The sequence below is a fragment of the Dipteris shenzhenensis genome, chromosome 1 (genome assembly GCF_047967505.1).
Source record: "Dipteris shenzhenensis isolate YYH24624 ecotype China chromosome 1, Dip_SZ_1.0, whole genome shotgun sequence".
Classification (NCBI taxonomy): Eukaryota; Viridiplantae; Streptophyta; class Polypodiopsida; order Gleicheniales; family Dipteridaceae; genus Dipteris; species Dipteris shenzhenensis.
Window position 1 is genome coordinate 51,621,009 of NC_141596.1, and position 16,970 is coordinate 51,637,978.

Here is a 16,970-nt window from a genome sequence, read left to right on the forward strand (position 1 = left end):
CTCATGTTCCCTTTTCCTATATGGCCCTCGCGCGTCGCCATGCCGAGCATCTAGCCTCTTGTCTCGAATTCTTTTCTAGTTAATAGCGCCCAACGGAATTACTTAGCATATGAGAAAGAACTATATGCTATAGTCTATGCTTTAAAAAAGTGGAGGCACTACTTATATGGTGCAAAATTTGAGATCATCTTTGATCAGGAGAGCATTAAGTGGATTTGTAATCAGCCAGAGCTTAAAGGTAGAAAAGCTAGATAGGCTGAGTTAATGCAAGAGTTTGATATACAATTGACATATAGGAAAGGGAAGTTCAATGTGGTAGCAGACTCTCTTAGCCGAATGCCAATTGTTAATTAATTGAGTTTTACTCAATTTCAAAATGATTTCCTAGAGTCCTTAAAGAGTAAATTTGAGTTTGATCCTCACTTCTCTAAAATATGGAAAGCAATTAGAAATAGGAATCCAACTAATTGAGAGGCTTTCATTGAGGAGTCGCATGGAAATGGTGACACACTACAGGTTGGTGATAAAGAACTCAAGTGGAAAAAATATACTATTGAAGATGGCTACTTGCTCTACAAGGGTAGAGTATGTGTCTCGCATAATAATGACATTAGGCACCAAATTCATTTTGAATGTCATGATAGTCTGAGTGCTGGAAACCTGGGAATTCATAAGACATATGTGCTTTTGAAAAGACCATTCTTTTGGCCTGGAATAGGTAAGGACATCCAAGATTATGTATTGAAGTGCCAAAAATGCCAGGTCAATAAGGCTGAACGCCTTAAGGTAGGAGGTCTCCTACACCCATTGGAGATTCCATCTGGCAAATGGGAAAGCATCTCCATGGATTTCGTTGTGGGATTACCTAGGACACAGAGGGGGCACAACTTTGTGTCGGTAATTGTGGATCGGTTGACCAAGATGGCTCATTTTATTCTAGTCAATGAAGATGTTAAAACTCCAAAATTAGCTAGGCTATTTTTTGAGCATATCTAAAGATTGTATGGGCTACCAACCGGCATTGTTAGTAACCGGGATAGCAAATTTAATAGCCATTTTTGGAGGGCTATGTTTAAGAAGTTAGAAACTTCATTGAGCATCGTGGATCATCCACAGAGTGGTGGTCAAACTGATAGAGTGAATCAAATAATTGAGGATATGCTTTGAGCATATGTAAGTAGGCGGCAAACTAATTGGGAACAATATTTGCCCATATTAGAATTTGCATATAACAGTGCCAAACATTCAGCTACAGGTTTTAGTCCATTCATGATGATGTATGGATTTCAACCAAGAGCCCCAATGATAGTGGGGCTCGAAAAAGAGAAGGTTCAAGTGGCCAAAGACTTTCTTGAAGATATGAATCAAGTGCTTAAGTTAGCTAAAGATAGCATAAGAAGAGTTGAGGACAAATCACGAAGTTATGCAAACCCCCACCATAGAAAGTTGGAGTTTGAAGTAAATGAGAAAGTCTACCGTAAGGTACCTGAATCTTCAGAATCTCTAAAGAGAGGGAAATGTCCAAAGTTGTCTCCTAGGTATTGTGGAACATTCACCATACTTAAGAGGATTGGAGAACTTGCTTACAAATTAGCCTTACCTGAGGGATGTAGAGTACATCCAATTTTTCATGTTAGTAGGGTAAAAAGAAAATTAGGAGATGATGATAATCTCCTTGGAAATGAAGTCCTAGTTGAACTCATTAAACCCGCATCTTTACCACATGAACCAAAAAGAATTTCAGATAGACAAGAAAAAAGAACACGGCATACAATATGGCAAGAATGTCTGGTTAAGTGGAAAGATAGACCTGAAGAGAGTTCAACATGGGAAAGGGTAAGCAATCTCCAGAGGAGGTTTCCCTAGTGTAAGGCCCAAGGGAGTGGCTTCTGGCTGCTCCTATCTGCTCCTGAACTTGCTGGATAGTTGGATGCAGAATGAGGCCAAGAGCCTCTGATTTTATAGGCCCTAAGGGGCTGGCAAAAAATCGACCAGTCAAGCTACCTATGGCCGACCCAAACAGGCCGACTAGGCCCTGACCTGCCCTGACCTGGTCTGCCTATAAATGCCGCTTTGGGGCCCTCTTTTCTAGGGCCTTTGGCCCACACTTAAAGGCGTCCAGCCCCTAGTTCTGCCCAATATCTGGCCTGGTTGGTTGGCTCCAACCAGCCCTAACCAGCCAGTTCTATGGCAAACACTCCTGCTGATTCCCCCCGCCATTAATGTGCCCTGTGCTGGTCTTGCTTCTGCGGACACCTATTGCAAGCGCCTCTTCTTCTGGATCACCACGCAATCATGCTCCTCATCATATTTTTGTGAAGATTGTGGGAGAGAGGGAAGGAGTCTCACTTGAGGCTTTCTCACAATCACAATGGGGGAATACACACAAAGGTGGAGGCTGAAAACAGTTTTCCTCTTCTTAGTTGTCAAAAGCCAAAAGAACTCAAGTACAAAGAAATAGAAGAACCCTATATGTGGGTCTCAAACCAAACTCAACTAACTAAGGTGGCATACTAACTGAGCCACGAACTAGTGTAGATAAGGATAGCTGTCATCCAGCTATTATTCGTGGGCGGTGTACCAACCGCATCTCCAGCTAACAAGTCGGTGACATAAGTACCCAACGGTCACCCTGGCATATCTCGAGTGGAGCTCGATATCTCAACACTCCCCCTCGAGCTCAATCCCAAATCCTGCACACCAAGCAGGTCTCTGAACTTGCGCAGCTTCTCTGCGCCCAATGCTTTCGTGAATATGTCAGCTACCTGATCCTCTGTGCTGACATAAACTAGATCAATAAGACCTAGTAAAACCTTCTCCCGCACATAGTGATAATGCACCTCAATGTGTTTTGTTCTAGCATGAAAGACTGGGCTCTTTGCCAAGTGTATACTGCTCATGTTGTCACAATAAATGACAACCGGCCCATCTGTAGACTGATGCATATCATAGAGTAGCTTATGCAACCAAGCTACCTCACATGCAGCCATTGTTGCACCCCTGTACTCAGCCTCTGTGCTCGACAAGGCAACTGTAGGCTGTTTCTTGCTGCTCCAAGTGACTGCAGCACTCCCAAAAGAGAACACATATCCACTGGTAGATCGTCTATTAGAAATACTACCAGCCCAATCAGCATCAGTGTATCCATGCAATTGTATCTAAACCCCAGCCTCATAAAATAGTCCATACTGCAATGTGGACTTCACATACCTGAGTATGCGTCTAGCCGCATCCAAATGCGGTTTCCTTGGAGCCTGCATAAACTGACTTACCAACCCAACAGCATAGCTCAAATCTGGCCTGGTAATAGTCATGTAAATCAAACTTCCTACTATGCGTCTGTACATAGTAGGGTCTTCCAGAAGCTCACCTGCATCTGTGCTCAGCTTCACATTCTGCTCCAAAGGAACTGAAATAGGCTTACAGCCTGTCATCCCATATTTGGACAGCATGTCCAATCCATACTTCCTCTGCAAGAGCTGTATCCCACTTGGTGATCTAATCACCTCAATGCCCAAGAAATAACGCAGCTCTCCCAAATCCTTCATCTCAAACTTCTGCCTCAATAGCATTTTCACATGAAGGATATCTTCATCACTATCACCTGTGATGATCAAATCATCAACATAAATGACCAGTAGCATAATCCCTTTCTCTGTTTTTCTCACATAGAGTGAGAAATCTGCCTTGGAAATCTGAAAGCCAATAGTGACAAGATACTGTCCTATCTTGTCAGACCATGCTCTAGGTGCTTGCTTCAAGCCATACAAGGCTTTCTTCAACTTGCAAACAAACTCAGGATGAATAGCATGAACATAACCTGCTGGCTGCTCCATAAAGACCTCTTCTTGCAAATCACCATGCAAGAAGGCATTCTTTACATCCATCTGATGTAAAGACCATCCCTTTGATGCAGCCATAGCAATGGCTGCTCTTACGGTTGCCATCCTTGCAACCGGGCTGAAAGTTTCTTCATAATCAATGCCATATGTCTGTGCATACCCCTTGACAACTAATCTTGCCTTGTATCTATTCACAGAACCATCTGCATTGTGCTTGATCTTATAAACCCACTTACAACCAATTGCATTCTTGCCTTTAGGCAAAGGCACCAATTCCCATGTAGCATTAGCATCCAAGGCATCCATGGCTTTCTCCCATTTTTCATTTCCCATGGCTTGCTCAAAAGAAGTGGGTTCTGGTTCCTGTATCACTTTGACCATATAGGCATAGTGAATGGCTATAAATCCATCATATTTCAGCCTATCCACAGGATACCTAACCCTGGTAGACCTGCGCAAAATAGGCTCACTTCCAGGTGCTCTCAAAACATCCCTGGTCTTCCTTACTCCAGGTGTAACAACAGAAGGAATACCCAACTCATCATCAATGCTCTATTCTGAGCCACTGGATTCACCATCCACATAAGAGTGACCTGCATTCACATCAAACATGGGCTGATCTACCTTCTCTTTTCCTTTTTGTGTGATACCTGCATACCACTATCTGCATTGCTTTGAGGAGATTCTCCTGATCTCAATCTACCTGTCCATGGTGAAGTATGTGAACCACTGCTAGAGGACACTCCAGGTCCACTGATATTTTGTGATTGCTGCTGTGCATTCTGTGCAGCATTACCATTTTGTGCATCTACATCAATCATCACATTTACTGGTTTATACCAGCTGCTCATCTTATCAAAAACAACATCTCTGCTCACTGTGAACTTACGTGTAGAAGGGTTATAGCATCTATACCCTTTCTGCTGCAGAGAATAACCAATAAAGACGCACTTCTCAGCTTTTGGATCCAACTTGGACCTCAACTCATCTGGCACATGGACATAAGCAATGCAACCAAAAATCTTTAAATGAGAAATATCTGGTTTCCTACCAGTATACATCTCTTCTGGTGTCATGCCATGTATTGCTGTAGTGGGAGTCCTGTTCATTATATAGACTGCTGTAGCAACTGCTTCAGCCCAATAATAATCTGGTAGATCTTTTTCATTTAGCATAGCCCGAGATACCTCTCCAACATGCCTGTTTTTTCTTTCTGCAATTCCATTTTGCTGTGGGGTATGACTGCATGAATATTGCTGCTTTATACCATGCTCCTGCAAGAACCTTGCAAACTCATTTGAGAGGTACTCTCCCCCTCCATCTGACCTTAGGCATTTTATTTGCAGGCCTGTTTCTTTTTCAACCATAGCTTTGAAAGCTTTGAAGTGCCCAAACACTTCACTTTTCTTTTTCATAAAATACACCCACAGTTTTCTGCTGAAGTCATCAATAAATGTGACAAAATAGTGACAGCCTCCAATAGATGCAGCTTTTGTAGTCCACACATCAGAGTGGATTAATTCCAATGGCTTTTTACTCTCTTGAACATGCCTAGGAAAAGGTTTCCTTGCCTGTTTCCCAAATTGACAGGCTTCATAAATCTTGTGCATTTCTGCAACCTTGAATTTTGGCAATCCTGCAACAATATTTTGGGCTTGCATTGATTTAAGTCGCTGTATATTAACATGACCAATGCGTTTGTGCCAGATATCAATATCTGCAACTACACCGGTTCCATGTGCAAACATTGCTGCACTCAATTCAGGCATGTCCGCATCCAACGTAAACATCCTGCCCTTCTTCTTTCCTTTTGCTATCAAGCGACCATTATTTTTCATATCCTCAACAAAGCATCCATGAGGATTAAATTTGACCTGCAAGCCCTGCTCAACCATATGACCAACAGAAACCAGGTTCTTGGTGATGTTCGGGACATGAAATACATCAGACAAGTATTTCTTTTTCCCATCCTGCATAGACAAAGGAATTTTGCCAATCTGCACAATAGGATGTGCAGTATCATCACCAGTCTCCACAAATCCTGGCTTTTCCATCTTCCTTGCATCTTGCATCCATTCTGCATGACCTGTCATGTGGTTTGATGCACCTGAGTCAACATACCACACATCATTTTGTTCTTCTGCACTTGTCACAGAATTGGTCATATGCTGCACCATAAATAGATGCTCATTTCTGTCATCACCCTGCCTGCTAGAAGATGCATAATTGCCTTGCTGCAATTTTCCACTCATAATGTCATTCTGCTTTTTATAGCAGTCCTTAGCCATATGACCCATTTTGCCACAATAGTAGCATTCAACATTGCTGTTTGCATTTTGGCTTCTCTGCCATCCACCACGGCCTCTTTGGCTCCCCCTGCCTCTAGAGTTCCCACGTCCTCCTGCATAGGACTGGTTTTCTTGCGTTTGGTGCATATTCTGATTTCTACCACGGCCTGCAGATCGGCCTCCTCTACCTCTGCCTCTACCTCTGCCAGCATTTGAGTAGAAGACAGTTTCTTTTGAAGTTCCTGCTGAAGAAGATGCACCCCCATTTCTCTGCTCTTCAGAAATTAGAAGAGCAATCAACTCCTCAAAATCAGGAAAGTTTTCACGGACGGCAATGGATGTCCGGAACTGTGCATAATCCTTTCCTAGACCATTCAAGGTCACAGAAACCAAATCGTCATCATCCATTGGTGACCCAATGAAAGCAAGTGCATCTGCAATTTTCTTCACTTTCATGTGGTAGTCATTTATGCTCAAATTTTCTCTCTGCACATTGTGCAACTCCTGTTTGAGTTGCATTTTCCTGGCTTGCGTATTTGTGCTATACATTTTTGCCAAAGTATCCCATGCCTCCTTTGGCGTATTTGCATCCTGAATATGCACAATCATGGAGTCCGAAATACTGATAGACAGCCAGTACATAACTTTCCTGGCTCTCTCATGCCATCCTTTGAATGCCTGCATTTCCTGTTGACTGGGAACATTAGGAAGAACAGGTTCTTCTTCATTTCCTGTAATGAATTCCCAATAGCCTTTTCCCATCAAGAAATTCGTCATTCTAAACTTCCATGCCTGGAAGTTGTTCTTGTCAAGCTTTTCAGTGACAATCTGTGAAAGAGAATCAGATGCCATTACAGAACACTGCAAAAAACACAGCTTTTTGCCTCACACGGGCAGATCTGCAAAACTAACGAAAGTGGTATTTCACCACACAGTCACTTCCTAGTGACGATTTTGCATCAACAGGCAACAGGCATGAATCTGCAACTCCCAATATCTCTGCACACAGGCATACGATGCAATTTGTATGGCACCTTTCCACCAACTAGCCGCGCAGTGGTCGCACAACAAAAAACAAGGCCTTTTTCTGAGTGCCTGCGAAGAAGTTCCGCCTTCAAAACGGGCCCCGAAATGGCCTCAAATCAGAAAAATAAAGTCACTAAGGGCTATGCCCTTTCCCGCAGCATATACACAGCTCTCGCCACACCGCGAAGGGCGTCTCAATCTGAAACAGTGCACTCCTGCACTTCTGGCTGTGCTACCTGCAGAGATTTTCTCCCAAACTCGAAATAGGAAAGCAACAGTGGTCCTCTTACCAGGACACCATGAACTTGGCTTGCTTTCTTGAGCTCCTTACCACAAACAAGGCTCTGATACCATGTGAAGATTGTGGGAGAGAGGGAAGGAGTCTCACTTGAGGCTTTCTCACAATCACAATGGGGGAATACACACAAAGGTGGAGGCTGAAAACAGTTTTCCTCTTCTTAGTTGTCAAAAGCCAAAAGAACTCAAGTACAAAGAAATAGAAGAACCCTGTATGTGGGTCTCAAACCAAACTCAACTAACTAAGGTGGCATACTAACTAAGCCACGAACTAGTGTAGATAAGGATAGCTGTCATCCAGCTATTATTCGTGGGCGGTGTACCAACTGCATCTCCAGCTAACAAGTCGGTGACATAAGTACCCAACGGTCACCCTGGCATATCTCGAGTGGAGCTCGATATCTCAACAATTTTTTCTGCCAGGGCAGATGCAAGACATCCTGTCCCCGCCATCTCCGTTTCACAAAGGTGTCTTTTGACGCAGCCATGCTCATCTCTCCAGGTAATTCACTCTTTGTTGTCTGACTAGGACCCACATGGCAGCCAGGATGTTACCCATGTGGCACTCTCTCAAACCCTAGGTTCACAGCCTTGCATGCTCTCCTCATTTGGGGGCTTACAGATGGGGAGGTGACCTTTCCAACACCCCCTCTCAACGACACCTCTCAGCCCAATGCCAACACGTCGATGACGATGCTCTAGTAACTCCCTATATAGACGGCCGTCGATTGATGCACAGGTAGCATTTGACAGACAATTAGACCACAGAGAGGTAGTCTGACGCTATGCCACGTGTTAAGAACTGCAGTCTGATGCACAGTCAGAAAAGAGAGAGGGAGATAGAGGGGGAGGGAAGGGAGGGAGGGAGGGACGTCCAAGGGGGAGAGGGAGAGGGGGGAGAGAGCAAGAGAGCAAAGGAGAGAGTAAGAGAGCTCGAGAGCTCGAGAGCTAGAGATAGTTTAACGAGCATTTAGTCTTCTCCCACTCGCCCACTTAACTCCAGTTAACTCCCCACGAGTGTGCTGCTTTTCAACAACCTTGCATAATAGCTCGAGATCCTCTGATCCACATCTCTCTTACATAATAGAGAGAGAGAGAGAGAGAGAAAGAGAAAGAGAGAGAGAGAGAGTATGAGAAAGAGTTAGAGAGAGAGAGAGCAGAAGAAAGAGAGAGAGAGAGAGAGAGTAAGATAAAGAGTTGGAGAGAGAGAGAGAGCAGAAGAAAGAGAGAGAGAGAGAGAGAGAGAGACACACACACACAGAGGGAGGGAGGGAGAGAGGGAGAGGGGGTAATGTCTTGGAAAGTCTTTCTTTTTCATAAATTATGTGCCATGCCTTTTTTTTCCTTTTTGGTCTGCCCTCAGGGTAGCCTTAGCAACGATGAGATCAATTATACTATCACTAAAAGAGAAGCCCTAGGCACCGACCATCAAGCATTGCTTTATTTAGTGAATCATCTATGTACAACTGGAAGAATAACCAGATGGCTCCTCTTGCTTCAAGAATTCGATTTCAAAATAGTGGTCCACAAAGGTGCCTAACACTACATTATCGATCACATGTCTCGTGTCAAGTCAAGAAAAGAAGCCACTGGAGTAGAAGATGACTTGCCAAATGCAACACTTTTTCAAATAGATGTTGTTCCAGATTGGTGTGCAAATATCATTGGATACTTAATGGCTGGAAGTCCACCCCCTAAAATGAAAGCAGGGGACGCCAGAAAACTAATTCTAAAAGCTACACCCTATCAACTCATAGCAGGACAACTATACAAGATGGGCAAGGACTGGGTTTTAAGGAGATGTGTAATGCCACGTGAGATCATGCCAATCCTCAGTAAAGTCCATGAAGGCATTGTAGGAGGACACTTCCAAGGGGAAACAACAGCAAGAAAAGTCCTCCTTGTAGGCTACTGATGGCCAACACTTTGGATAGATGCCTATGAATATGTCAACGTACTACTAAACCACAACATAAGGACTTCAATCCCCTAACAACAGTCGTTGCACAAAAGCCATTTGAAAAATGGGGGATTGATTTTGTGGGTCCCACCCATCCAACAACAACCGGAACACATGCATGCTACATCATTGTGGCCACAGATTACTTTACCAAATGGGCTAAAGCTAAAGCAATCAAAAAGGCAAATGCCAAAAGCACAATAAGAGAATGTGATCACTTGATTCGGATGCCCCATTAAAATTGTGTCAGATAGAGGCACACATTTTGTCAATGAGGCTATCCAAGAACTCTTGTCTGGCTTTATGGTAATCCATAGAAAAAGCACACCCTACTAACCCCCAAGGGAATGGACATGCCAAATCCACCAACAAAATATTATGGATTATCCTCACCAAGGTAGTAGAACCAAAGCGTTCTTATTGGACAGAGAAACTAAATGCAGCCTTATAAGCATACCGAACCACACTCAAGGTTAGTACAAGGAATACACCTTTTTAATTGGTGTACGGCCTTGAAGCTGTGGTCCCATTGGGATTTGTAAAACCAAGCCTATGCATAGCAGTACAGGAACGCATGGGAGATCATGCATCCTTGAAAGAAAGACTCTATCAATTGGAGAAGCATATAGAGACTAGATCAGTCGCCTATCATGCCATGACAACAGAAAAATATAGAAGAAAGGCATGGTTTGACAAAAAACTTAAAGCCAAGACATCAAGGAAGGTGATCTAGTTTTGCTATGCAATGCCAAAGTCCACAAGGGCAAACTCAAATATCACCTAACCTCAGCACATGCTCAATAGGTGGAAGAACTTGCGCAAGTATAACTCACTCTAATCCAAAGAGAAGAAGAGCTCCAGGATTTCAGGGAAAGCTTGTAGACATACAATAATCTTTGGCAGCACACACTTTCAGCATTGAAAATCTTACAAGGGAATGCCAAATATTAAAGGACCAACTTGCCACTGCTACAGAGGCAAGAATTGCTTAAGCATAAGTCTTGGACCAATGGTCCAATACTAGTGAAGTCATTCCTCAACAAGCTTAGGGATGCATATACATCCATCTACCATTAGTATAAGGAAAAAATAAATGAGATGCAATCCCAAAAGAAAGACATCTCAAATCTTGAACTCCAATTGCTAGTGCAAACCAATGAGGCAATGGAAGACACCACAAATGAAGTCCCCCTATAGTGCACGACGATGGTATACCAAGAGCTTGTGGCTGTTCTACAAGTGGAAGATCACCTAAAAGCATGAGTGCTTATCCAAAGGAAACAACTCCAGCTCAATATCATATCTGCTAATCCAAAAATCAAATGGGAATGTTCCATAGGGGAAAAAACTTTGCGCAAAATTTGCCAAGACTTGCCTGAAGATGAAAAGCCATCTTCTGCTTGTCTACACATGTTAGGTTTACTACATTTAGGATAGTTGCTTTCATTGCATATGTATGCCTCATGGGTAGTCCTCCCCTCAGGGTCATTGGTGGTTTGTTGCCATTGCTAAAAAAGCCATCACTATTATCTACAGGGAATGATATAAAAAACATCCTACCCCAATTACATTTCAGACATTGATCTCATTGCAATTTCTCCTCTACAACAAAAGCTCTACAACAAAAGCCTTGCCAACCATTTCACAACAATAATGGCTAATATGGATCTAGAAGAATCCTTATTGTACACCACAACAAAAATCCTCAAACCCTCTCCCTTCAAAAACACCTCCTCTATTTAGGGCCATAGCCAAAGTCCCTAGGAAAGTGTTACATTTAATCTATTAATTTAGTAGGAGGACTTATCAGTTAATGGGCACTAAGTCATAAATCCTTTCCATTTTGAAAATTTCGGACAATCATTGATGTTAGGCTACATGTAAGAATGGTGGAGAACATAAATTATTTTAGAAAGATGATGTTATTGGGTATATCCTATTTTTTAAATTAAGAGTAGATAAATACTCTAAAATTATCTAGAGCTTCTTTCAATTGTCTAGCCTCTCTCCCTTCTCTTTTCCCTTTAGGAAAAATACAATTGCCCTTAGTCTGAAGTATGGATAAAGAGGTTGGGCAAGGCCTGCTTTCACATGTGTTGGTGTGAACTTTCCTTTTTGCTTGTATGACATTATGAGCACAAGGAGTTATTGTCCTTTGCATTGCCATATATTCCTCTTGCCCAATTCATGCATACAATTTTTAAGCTTAATTCCCTTTCACACCCATGACTCCATCACTCTCTCAAGAAAATGGCATTTGATTATTTGGCCTTCCAATCTTGATAACTTAGAGGCAGGTATTTGTGACGGTACCAAGGATGGGATTTGTGAGAGAAGCAGTCATGGATTTGTACCAAAACTTACAAGAAAAAAATGGGAGCATACAAAAATCATACTTGCTACCAACCTACTATCAAATTGAGATAAAAGAGCCTATGCATGAGGACAAATGTTATAAGAAGAGTCTTATGAGGTGCATAAGAAAACCACCCTTCTTACAAAAATATGATAGAATTATAGACATTATAAAATTTTAAGGGCTTATGCTAACATAAAAGACAACACTTTTGGCACACTTGCACACCAATACATGTGCCTCTATGCATATGCAAATCATCTTATAGTTCCTAAGCTCATGAGTACTACAAACAAGTTGAAATCTGTGCACATGCTTGTACAACTACATCACATGAGAGAAGGACTAAATTTTAACTAGAGCAAGAAATCATTTCACTAAGAGACTCTAAATATCCAAGGAGAAAATCTTTTAGGTTGTTTATTTTACAATATTTTCACTTCTCTTATGCTAAATTGGAAATTGCTTATTAGTTCAAACATTAACCTTGGCTATCCAAAGGTAAGATATATCAAATGTTTTTCATGAAACACATGTTTTAGCTCATCATCTGAGGCTCATGCTAGAGCATATATACCTATAGTCCCAACATGACAAAACATGAAGCATTATGAATGAACCACACCTCATTGCAATTGATATCATCATCATTGTGATTGATCACCATCACGTACTTGTAAGACCACAATGGGATATCACTCCTACTAGTTGAAACACTCTCAATACCATTCTTAGGGTAGGTATTCCTAATTACTACTAGTTAACAATAGAGAAATTCCCCCCCCCTAAAAAAATAAAATCTTTGTCCTCAAACTCCTTTTCCCACTAGATAACAACTTCAATTTCCAAATGTATAGCAATATTGTTGTAAGTGTGACTAGACGATGCAACAACAAATCTATCTATTATGAACCAACACAAGTGTAGACTTATACTGTAGACTTATACTGCATCATATTTCAATTGTCATATTATAGTTGCTTCTATGTGATCCCAATCCATGTGTGTATGATATGCATATTATGGAATGTGGAGCATGCCAATTAAAATTTCTCTAAGCAATAGTATTTTTTATTTGATTAACGTCACCAAGCAACATTAATAATCACTTTTATAGTTACAATGTGATATGGTAATCTGATAGTTACAATGTGATATGATAATCTGATGCTCAAAGCAATTCTAGGTCACAAAAGAGTTAACCAAAGGGCACAGTGTATCAAGAGTCACTGGGAGCTCATGTGCAATTGTGTAAAGTATCTCCACCTCTAATTTTTTCCTTAAGTCTATAATGCATGAAAATGGGTGAACATTGATATTGGAAAGGAGTTCTATTTTGTACTTTGCATCAATATCCTTCTTTGTGATATGAAAGGTTCACAATATCATGGGGACATATTTGAATGTTCTCAGTGAAGGCTCTTGAAACATGTACTAATTGAACTTGTAGGGGTTTGCAAGTGATCTGTAGTGAGGAAAAATGTGTCATGTGAATGGAATAGTACACTTGTTTAGGAAACTAAGAGAAAAAGATAATATATGAGAGGTATCCATGTAAATGGAATAGTACACTTGATTAGGAACTTGTAGGGTTTTGCAAGTGATTTGTAGTGAGGAAAAATGTGTCATGTAAATGGAATAGTAGACTTGATTTTAGGAAATTGAGAGAAAAAGATAATATAGGAGAGGTGTCCATATATGTCACCAAGTATTCAAAATTTCATGCAACAATCTCATGCTCATGGATCGATGTAAAGATGCTTTGTTTTGCTTCATGAAGAATTGTATCATTTTGTGTTCTATCTTCTTACTTCCACTAATGAGACTTGTGCAAGGCCATCTACTCTTCAAGATAGCTTAGTTGATTGGTTTAGTTTTTCTTAAGTGCTAGTTGATGCTCTATATACTTCTTAATAAGAGAAAAGAGGCCAAATACTAGACCATAGAAGATGGATACGTGAGATAAGAGGAGCAGATTAGCTCTCAGACTCATCCTCTTGGGTTGGCAAGGTATTCAAGGATTATGTATATGTAGATCATCTCAACTTCTCTAAGATAGAAATATGGTATATATACATTTTGCTTGGAAGCAAAGCTAATAATTTCAAAGAAAGGATCAAATAGGAGTTATATGGACTCTATATGAAGGGTGAAAAAGTTTTGGGTACATAGATCAACAAAATAAAATTTTGTGAGATAATTACAAGAGATCACAACAAAAATACAAGACGATGATGCAATACATGTCAAGATTAAGGGTGATGTGGATTGAAACTTTGATGTTCATTGAAACAATATCCCTCCTTTTAAATGAAGAGCATAGTCAAGCAACGAAAGGGATGATGATCACTTTGAGAATGCATATGCAATCAATAAGTTTTAAAGAATATGTCTCAAGAGTAACATTGTATGCTCATATTACGACGATCAAGCTAGATATACAATTGAGTGATATAGTATGGAAAATACTTAAAGAAGAAAAGTCATCAAGTGTTGGATGATACAAGAAAAAAAAAAGTTGTGATAAGAAGCACTACACCGAAAAGTCTATATACATCAATAGTTGTAGCCAGTCACAACCTATACAATTGATACAATTGAGTTTGATGATCTAGAACATAAAGTATATGAACTTCACAATTTGATCACGATAAGATGATTACCTCTTGAGAAGGAGAATGAAATGATAGAAGTCAATCATTGAAGAAAATGAAATAGATGTAGCTGAGGAGCAAATATCCACATGTAAACTTTTAATGACATGTTGCACAATTCAAGTAGAAACCATCAGTCATATCAGGGAGAATTTTTAAGCCAATCTATGGATGTTGCCACTCCTAGTGCATATCTCGTGGTTAACATGACTAAGAAGCATCTATATCCACCAAAAAATTTCCAAAAATGGAAAATTTAAGCTCAAAGATAATGGGACAATAGGGCAAAGTTGCTGTAAAAGAATATGCATGAGAGGAAGGCATACAATTTAATGGTACTAGTCATATAGCTAAATAATATGCAATTGCTTATTTATTAGTTGCACTACACATCTGCATTAGATGGATGTCAAATTGAAAAACCTAAACCTACGATTGTAATAAGAGATGCAGATGAAGCATCCACAAGGACTTGTGGAGAAGGGGTGAATAAAGGGAGTTTTCAATATTATAATTAAAAAAATCAACAGCCTATTATAACATTATAGTAATAATAATAATTTCTAAAAAAATCAAGGGCTTGTTCTTATAAGATTGAAATCTATTAGCAAAGGTTCATAAGGAGTGGACTTGACTATGAGTGTATGTGATGAGAAGAAAAATGCTCCTAGTATCAGACATGAATATTATTGGCAGCAATATCATGATACAATTGGCTATCGATTTTCAGCAAGAGAGGATGGCATACTTTTAGTCCAACAAGGTAGATTGATTTCATGTTTAAGCAATTCATGGCATTGGATGCCCTTCCACTTAGCACACCCATGGGATATGCATAAGCTTCAAAGATATGCTTTTAAAGATTACACAATATATTGACAAGCAATTGGGAAGCTAATATACTTGATGATAGCACCATATCTCAACACATATTGCTATGCATTTGGACTTGTGAGCTTGTCTATTGCGACATCATGTATCCACCATTGGAATAATATGTTAAAAATATACTTAATGACACCAATGTGGCATGACATATATGCCTATGTGATTGGAATTGTGAGACAATTTATTGTCAAGCCATGTGTATCATCATCCAAAAAGGAGCTTGCCATTGTGGCATTGCCTACAATAGAGGCTAAGTTAGTCTGTGTCTCCATACACCCTAGATTAATCCATTGATTCTCTGAGATATTCACTAAAGCCTTGCCTCATGAGAGTTTGATAAGTTTACATGGCTTTCATGTCTTTTTGATGATGAGGCTATTGAATGAACAAAGCATGCCATTATGGCATTGCCTACAATAGAGGCTTAGTAGGTCTCTCTGTGAAGCCATAAGCTAAGTTGGGTCCTAGAATGGTCAATTAATTCTTTGAGAAAGCATGCCATTGTGGATTTGCCTACAATAGAGGTTGATTAGGTCTATGTCACAAGCCATAGGCTGAGATGGCTCCTAGAGTAGTCCATTCACTCTCCAAGAATAAAGCAATTGACTTATGCACTAAATTCTTGCCTTGTGAGAGGCTTTGATACATTTACACTACTTTTATGTCTCTTTCATGTTGAGACTATTTAATGACAAGGGGTGAGTAGTCATGGAGGGGAGGGGGGTGATATATGGGTCATTGGTTGGTTTACCAACTTCTACACATAGTTGTGCCCTCTCTCCTCATCTCCACTCTTCTCCTCTCCCCTCTTTATATTTTATCATGGTATTAGAACTCCCTTGCCTTCAGCTAAGGTGTTGCGATCCTTGAGAGAGTGTGATAGTTTAAGAGTGATGGTCGATGATAGTGCAACACATAATTTCTTAAACTACTTGTTAGTTAAGAAATTAAAATTGCCTGAGAGTCCAAGTGCCCATAAATATGTGGTCTCTTTGGCAAAGGGCAGTGATAAAAAAGTTTGGGACACCATGATATATGGTGTAGAGGTGGATATTCAAGGCTATCAAGATGCCTTGGATTTCCAAATCATGCATCTCGACCGAACAGATGTAGTGCTTGGTCGAGAACGGTATAGTCTTGGGCATAGCTTACAAAGGAGTTATCTTAATAATTCATTATGTTTGAAAAAGAGAGTAGAGTCTTCCAGATTTAAGGAGAACATGATGTGCCTAACTCTCCTCTTATTTGTTGAACGGAATTGGAACGACTACTACACCAAGAAAAATGTGAGGTATATTTTTGTGGACCTACTTTTATGTGCCCAACGGAATTAATCAGCATATGAGAAGGAACTATATGCTATATAGTCTATGCTTTTAAAAAGTAGAGGCACTATTTATATGGTGCAAAATTTGAGATCATCTTTGATCAGGAGAGCATTAAGTGGATTTGTAAGCAGCCAAAGCTTAAAGGTAGAAAAGCTAGATGGGCTGAGTTAATGCAAGAGTTTGATATACAATTGACATATAGGAAAGGGAAGTTCAATGTGGTAGCAGACTCTCTTAGCTGAATGCCAATTATTAATGAATTGAGTTTTACTCAATTTCAAAATGATTTCCTAGAGTCCTTAAAGGGGAAATGTGAGTTTGATCCTCACTT